This window comes from Amblyomma americanum, chromosome 4 (assembly GCF_052857255.1).
Source record: "Amblyomma americanum isolate KBUSLIRL-KWMA chromosome 4, ASM5285725v1, whole genome shotgun sequence".
NCBI lineage: Eukaryota > Metazoa > Arthropoda > Arachnida > Ixodida > Ixodidae > Amblyomma > Amblyomma americanum.
This window is the reverse complement of record NC_135500.1, coordinates 101871751-101878962: the sequence shown is the minus strand read 5'-3', so window position 1 is coordinate 101878962 and position 7212 is coordinate 101871751.

Here is a 7212-nt window from a genome sequence, read left to right as displayed (position 1 = left end):
TCTTGTAGTCGTGTGTTGCCATGTAAGAACCACCGCTGGAGCTCCCTCCCACAATAATCTGGGGTGATTATTAACTATACGACGACACCCCCAGGGTGGCCTATTTTAGTCGGTGATGAATTAACGCCATTCACCCGGACTTGGGGTACCCCACTTCACGCCCCGTGGAAAGCGTGTGCGGGACGCATTCGCGGATGCGCTGTTTCTTTTACTCAGTAATCCAGATTTAGCAACGCGCACAGTGCGTCATGCTCGAAGTCTAACATATGCTCCGGGCCTTATGTGGTGGTCAGTGCCCGACACTCTCTCGTGGCAACCGAAGCCAGACTGCTGGGGTAGTGACCACCATCGTATCATCATCGGTCTCCATCGATGAAGGGCCCGCTGATTACGCCGTAAGTGTTCTATGACCAATTGGGACACTTTTTGCGTCACCATCGAAGGTCTTTCTCTGCAGTCATCTATACTACTTGTGGCCTGCATATAAACAGCGCTGAATAAGGCTACTGCTGTCACCTGGACTGATATCAATAGCTCGGCGAAGGATGTGGGTCTGCTTAACCTGTGGGCTGCTCGCTGACAAGCGGAGATGGCAGCTTCCCGAGACCTGACTTCTGCGCAAGCCCGGGCAAGGTCGAATTACCTTACTGCCAAGGCTCGCAGATATGAACGCGATGCCTCGCGACGGCAGTGGCATGCGTGGTGTGAGGTTCTCGACAAAGTCATCGAATGATTCTCTCTGGTGAATGTTCCGTGCAATTTAACATCGTTCCCGTCGTCCTGACGCAGCGGCCACAGCATTCTTCGCAGCTAACTTAGCTCCGAATGATTTCGTCACAGAGGCAGCCTGGAAGTTTTTCCTCAAGTTTGATGTGTTGCCTCCTAGGTTCATAGGAGGCATCTTGGCTGCTATTCCAGCATATGTCAATAAGCTCCCATCTACAGCCGACGCCGAGGGAATTGCAAGCTCATGTTACATGCCCCAGTACTTGCAGCAATAGGAAGACTGCGCCCGTTTCGGACTAGATTCTGTACGAGGTTTACAAGAACTTTAGCTCCGCTGTACTCCCGCAACTCCTCGCCAAAATTAACAATGTATGGATAGAAGTGATTGTGCCAGCAACCTGGAAATCGGCTTTTGTGATCCCAATGCCAAAGCCGGGGGAGCCGCCGACAGACTTTGGTAATTGCCGGCCTGTGACCCTTACGCCAACATTGTGCAAGCTTACAGAAAAAAGGGCTTGCTACACGACTGTCGTGGTTGCTTCAGCACCGTGGTTTCTACCTCCCCGCCGAACTGCCTTTCGTACTTCCCTGGTATACAGAAGATGGACTGGCTGTATTGGCGTCAGCAGTTTTGGCGTCAACTCGCAGACAAATGTACGTACTGTACTGGCCCTGGAGGATGAAAAAGCGTACAATAATATCAGTCACACTGCCATCATGGAGCCGCTTGGCACGCTGCATTTCCCCGTTGGAGTGCGCAATTTTGATAAATCCTTCCTTGAAAACCGACACTTTCATATACGCCTGTGTGGTGAGGCCGTAGGATCATTTGTGCCTTTTCGTGGCTTACCCCAGAGATCGGTATTACCGAAAACATTCTTTATTATTCCTTTTATCCCCTTCACTTGGTGCTTACATGATGTCTCTGAGATTAAGTTCATATTGTACACTGATGACATAACGTTGCGCAGCACATACAACGAGCTGATGATTTAAGCAACAGCCCTACAATGAGCCATAGATATTACGTCAACTTATGCTTCTGCAATTGGTCTTGAGCTTTCAGTGAGAAAAACCACTTTCGTGTCAGTCGCCAACCGCTGAGGGCTCTCTAAACTCGGTCAAACTCCAACTCGTCTCCATGTATCCAGAACTCGAATTCAAGGAAGTTCGACCGTAAAAATCTTGTCCTTGACATTAGACAAGTCAGGAACAGAAACTGCTTGGCTTTCTCAGTATAAAAAACAGTTTATTGAAGCGTTGCGTCTGATTAGACGCATTGCTCCTAAAACTGGTGGAGCCCGCTCTGATTTTGCACAACAGTTGGTGTCGCCTGTTGTGCAACCGCTCCTCGTTTACCAAGTCAAATTCCAGCATTTGACCTGTCCCCTCACCTCTTTCATTTCATTTCTCCATTCTGCCTGCTATCTTTTATTTCCGCTGCCCCAGCTCAGGTGCTTCAGTATCGATGGCAGATGCCGGGGCTAGCAAAAATCTTTTCCTTCCTTTTTGCTAATATTTTTAATAAAACCACTACCACCACCACCACCAGGGCTCAAACGGATCGCCTTGCAGCTGTTATTCGAAAGGCAATGAGGGTCATCACTTGCCTTCCCGGCATCAACCCGATCGTGGCGCTCCAAGAACATGTGCAGCTGAATACACTAGATGAGCGGGTGCTGCAACGACGAGATGCTCGCCGGCTTAAGTCTAACCTTACACACACAATGTGTGCACTCAGAGCATATGCTTCATCGCACTCCATTCCACAGCCGCTCCCGCCAGTTCACTCTCCCTGGAATTTTGTGCAGCTAAGCGATAACAAACCAACTGATCTGCGTCGGCCATCATCTACCCGTGCAGCATCGTCGTTTCGCGACCGAATTAGAGAACAAGACGCCAATATGCCGTATGGCTCCATCGTTATATACGTTTACGCAAGCATCCACGCCTTAGAAACAACGACAATTTACTATCCTTGCAAGCCTGCGCTGAACAAAACGCTAAGTGTCCGCCTCCAAAACCTTCTTCCTCCTTCTGTGCGAAGGTGCTTCAGGCTTAAGATGCACTTTGCTGTGTGGGCGCCGTTCCAATGCTACCTAGGCCCGTAATTGTCATTCGCACCGACGACCTTCACGTCATATGCCTACTACGACGCGTCAGTCGCACCTCAAAAATCTGTCAAGGCATCCATCGTCTAGCGAAACGCATCCCGCAGCAATCCGTATTGATTGGGTCCCTCTTGGGCTACAAAGCCATGCAGATTTTTCGACATACCTTTCGACCCAAACCTCGTCCTTGCCTCGAGTCTTCACTCTGCAAGACACCACCCTCATTTTAACAAGAAAAGAACACCTTTCACGCTGCACACGTGCTCTAATACTTCCGTGTGCGTTAACCGTCCCCCGTGGGCTTACATTGCAGAGGAGACAGCGCACCGGAGTATACTGGTCGGGTTTGTCCTAACTGCAGCCGTGACACGCAAGTGGCCGCAATCCTAAGATTGATATCCCCGCCCCGGGTGTCCAGTCTGCAAGATCAGAGATAGTGAGGGGAATACTCACCACCTGCGGTGGGTTGGCCCGGGGCTGAAGCCCACGAGAATTCGACCCCTGGTTGCAGAGGGTCTCTCACAGAACCCGGATTCATATATCGCTTGAACACAGGAACCACTTCATCGTTACCTCCTGGATTTTATCGAATCAGCCAATCTTTTTTCTTTTATTTGAGCATCCTCATCAATCCTCAGTAGAATTCTTTATGCCCTGTGGCAACAAACATCGCGTTAGAAAAAAAACAAGTCCGAAGACCAAGAGATCGAAACCAAAAAAATGATAACGAAAACTGGTTTCGGAGGAAAGGTAATGACGCAGTAAGTCTCAAATATCTCAATGGACACCCGAACCGCACGGCAAAAAAAGGAATATAGGAGGGAATGAAAAAAGAAAGCGGTGCCGTAGTGGAGGGCTCCGGAATAATTTCAGTCACCTGGGGATCATTAACGTGCACTGATATCGCACAGCGCATGGGCGCCATTTGCTTTTCACGTGTATCGAAACTTGGCCGCCGCGGAAGGGTTCAAACCCAGGAACTAAATAAAGTCGAAACGTTGATCAGCGTATTAAGGAGTTTCCTCTTGCCGTTGTTATAGTTTGTGCAGTCGCCTCATTGTTGCTCGGCGTGCACTGGTGCATGAGTTATTATTATTAATACTGTACGGGTGCTCAGGCGAGAGACAATGGTTCATTTTTTTAGGCAGAAATTTTCCGACAATCGTCACATGGCGCGTAGCAAAGAGCGTGCCCAGTCTAAATATACAGGCACCCAGGCCTGTAACAAGAAAAATTATAATTGGCTTTTGGGGAATGGAAATGGCACCGTATCTCTCTCATATATCGTTGGAGACATGAACCGCGGCGTAAGAGAAGCAATAAAAGAGGGAGTGAAAGAAGAAAGGAAGAAAGAGGTGCCGCAGTGGAGAGCTTCGGAATAAATTCGACCACCTGGGGATCTCGAACGTGCACTGTCATCTCACAGCACATGGGTGCCTAAGCGCTTTCCCTCCAGAAAAATGCAGCCGCCGCAATCGGGTTCGAACCCGGGAACTCCAGATCAGTAGTCGGGCGCCCTAATCACTGAGCCAGCGCAGCGGGTCCAGGCCGGTAAGCAATAACTGATTTAAGAGATATAGCGTGCTAAAACACTATGCCTCCACTTAGTTAAAGTCTGGAAAGCGCTGAAAGAACATCCACAGGGACCATTTTACAATTTTCTTGATACGAGAGGCGTCAGATTATCTTAGCGTTCTGTAGACAAATTGCTTCTTTGATATATAATTGTAATTGTGACCTATTCAGAACATGTGAAGTAAGTGCTGAATATTTAGAAAATGCGCTACAACTTTGCAACAAATTGAGTATGTTGGCCATATTTATTTATTATGTTTGTTATTTAACCATACTGCAGGCCCTTTTGAGGCCCATGTAGGAGTGTTTCTAAATCATTCTTGTTTAAGGACAGCATTAAATACACATAAACAAAACAGTACATGTTCGAAAGCACATGTTTACCCTGGTTGGCTCATGATTTTTTTTTGCTGGGTCGTCGGCACGTATAGCGGCGATGATAGACTAAGGTTGAGCACTGATCGAGGTTAACTTACCTGAAATGTTCGCGCCGCTGATCGAAGTCGATGAAGACGACTTTGTGAAATGTAGTTTAACCGCAGCCAATACCCCGCCGTGGGCATGTGCCACAAAACTTGAGGTGATCATCATCGCAGTGAGGCGACACCGGCTCGGGCTATAGCATAGTGGCGATAGCATAGATAGCATAATGGCGACGATAGCACAGATAGCATAAAATCCTGAACACGAAGAGTCTGTGAAGGCAGCTCTAATAAAGTTGCGGCATGGCTGCGGTATCGAAGCACGCCTCTTCACGAATAGTGTCCAGCAAAGATTTTTTAATTGAGCTTTGTAGAAGCTGAGTTATCTGTAGTTAAAATTTGAACTTCAGCGTCTTCGCGCCTTTCCCTCTCCTCTTGTCACGTTTTGCACGCCTGAAGGTAGGCCATCCTTCGCCGAACCACTCTGGGAACGAAGATTCTAGACCCGCCGGAGCTAAGCGGCTTATTGGCCGCGGCCACAATAGCTGCCTGACGTCTGAAAGAATCTAACCAATGGCCACCTCTCGCCTTGTCTACGCAGATGCGGGGGACGGAGAAGGGTCCGATCATGAAAATGTTGCCGGGAAGGGAGTGACCCGCCGCGGTGGCTCAGTGGTTAGAGCGTTCGACTGCTAATCCGGAGTTCCCGTGTTCGAACCCGATCGCGGCGGCTGCGTTTTTATGGAGGAAAAACGCTAAGGCGCCCGTGTGCTGTGCGATGTTAGTGCACGTTGAAGATCCCCAGGTGGTAGAAATTATTCCGGAGCCCTCCACTACGGCACCTCTTTCTTACATTCTTCTTTCACTCCCTCCTTATCCTTTCCCTTACGGCGCGGTTCAGGCGCCAAAAGATGTATGAGACAGATACTGCGCCATTTCCTTTCCCCCCGAAACCAATCATTATTATTGTTAAGGGCTCACCAACTTTGAGGCGCAATTTTAAGTCGTCTGCTGGGCGTTGAAGAGTATTATTTGGCTCTGGGTTTCATGTCAACACAGTGAAGTGATTAAGTGAGTTAATATGCTTTTCTTCTGAAGGTGTTTCAGAGCTCCTTTAATTCAAAGCTACCTCAGTGACCGTCAACAGCATACAGTTAAAAATAAATTTACGTCTACGTCTCAAACTGTTTTAACTGGCGTGCCGCAGGGTTCAGTTCTTGGGCCCATATATTTTCACTTCACATAAATTATTTTTCTGCTCCGGCTCCGGCTATAGCATAGTGGGGATAGCATAGGTAGCATAATGGCGGCGACAGCACAGATAGCATAAAATCCTGAACACAAAACGGCTGTGAAGGGGTGCTCTAATAAAGTTGCGGCATGCCTGGGATATTGAAGCACGTCACTTCACAAATAGTGTCCAGCAACGATTTCTTAAATGAGCTTTGTAGAAGCTGAGCTATGTGTAGTTTATAATAATAATTGGTTTTGGGGGAAAGGAAATGGCGCAGTATCTCTCATATATTGCTGTAGTTAAAATTTGAATTTCAGCGTCTTTGCGCCTTTCTTCCTTCTCTTGTCACGTTTTGCACGCTTGAAGGTAAGCGCTCATTCCCCCCCTTCCCCCGAAAACGGAGCTTCTAGACCCGCCGGAGCTAAGCGGCTTATTCGCCGCGGACACAATATCTGCCTGACGTCTTAAAGAATCTAACCAATGGCCACCTCTCCGCTTGTCTACACAGATGCGGGGGACGAAGGACGGTGCGAGCATGAAAAAGTCGCTGGGAAGGGCTCGCCTACTATGAGGCGTAATTTTGAGCGTCTGCTGCACGTAGAAGAGTATTATTTCGTTCTGGTTTTTATGTCAACACAGTGCAATGATTAAGTGAGTTAATATGCTCTCCTGGGAAGGCGTTTCAGAGCCCCTTAATTCAAAGCTACCTCAGTGACCGTCAACAGCATACAGTTAAAAATAAATTTACCTCTACGTCTCAAACTATTTTAACTGGCGTGCCGCAGGGTTCAGTTCTTGGTCCCATATTCTTTTCACTTAACATAAATTATTTCTCTGCAATTTTAAAGAACAGTCAAAAGTTATTGCATGCTGACGACACCGCTCTAGTGTTCACTGCAGAGAATCTGCATGAAAGTCATGACAAAATCTCTGCTGAGTTAGAAAATGTTTTAGGTGGTTCGCATCTAATCAACTGAAACTAATTCTTAATAAAACGAAGTACACAATATTTCCTTCCTGGAAAAAACACTCGAAAATTAAAGAACTGAATGTATCATTACGCGGATCAAATATTCAACAAGTTGTCTCCAATATGTACTTAGTTGTATCTGATGAATTTGAGATGTACCTGAATAACACGCAT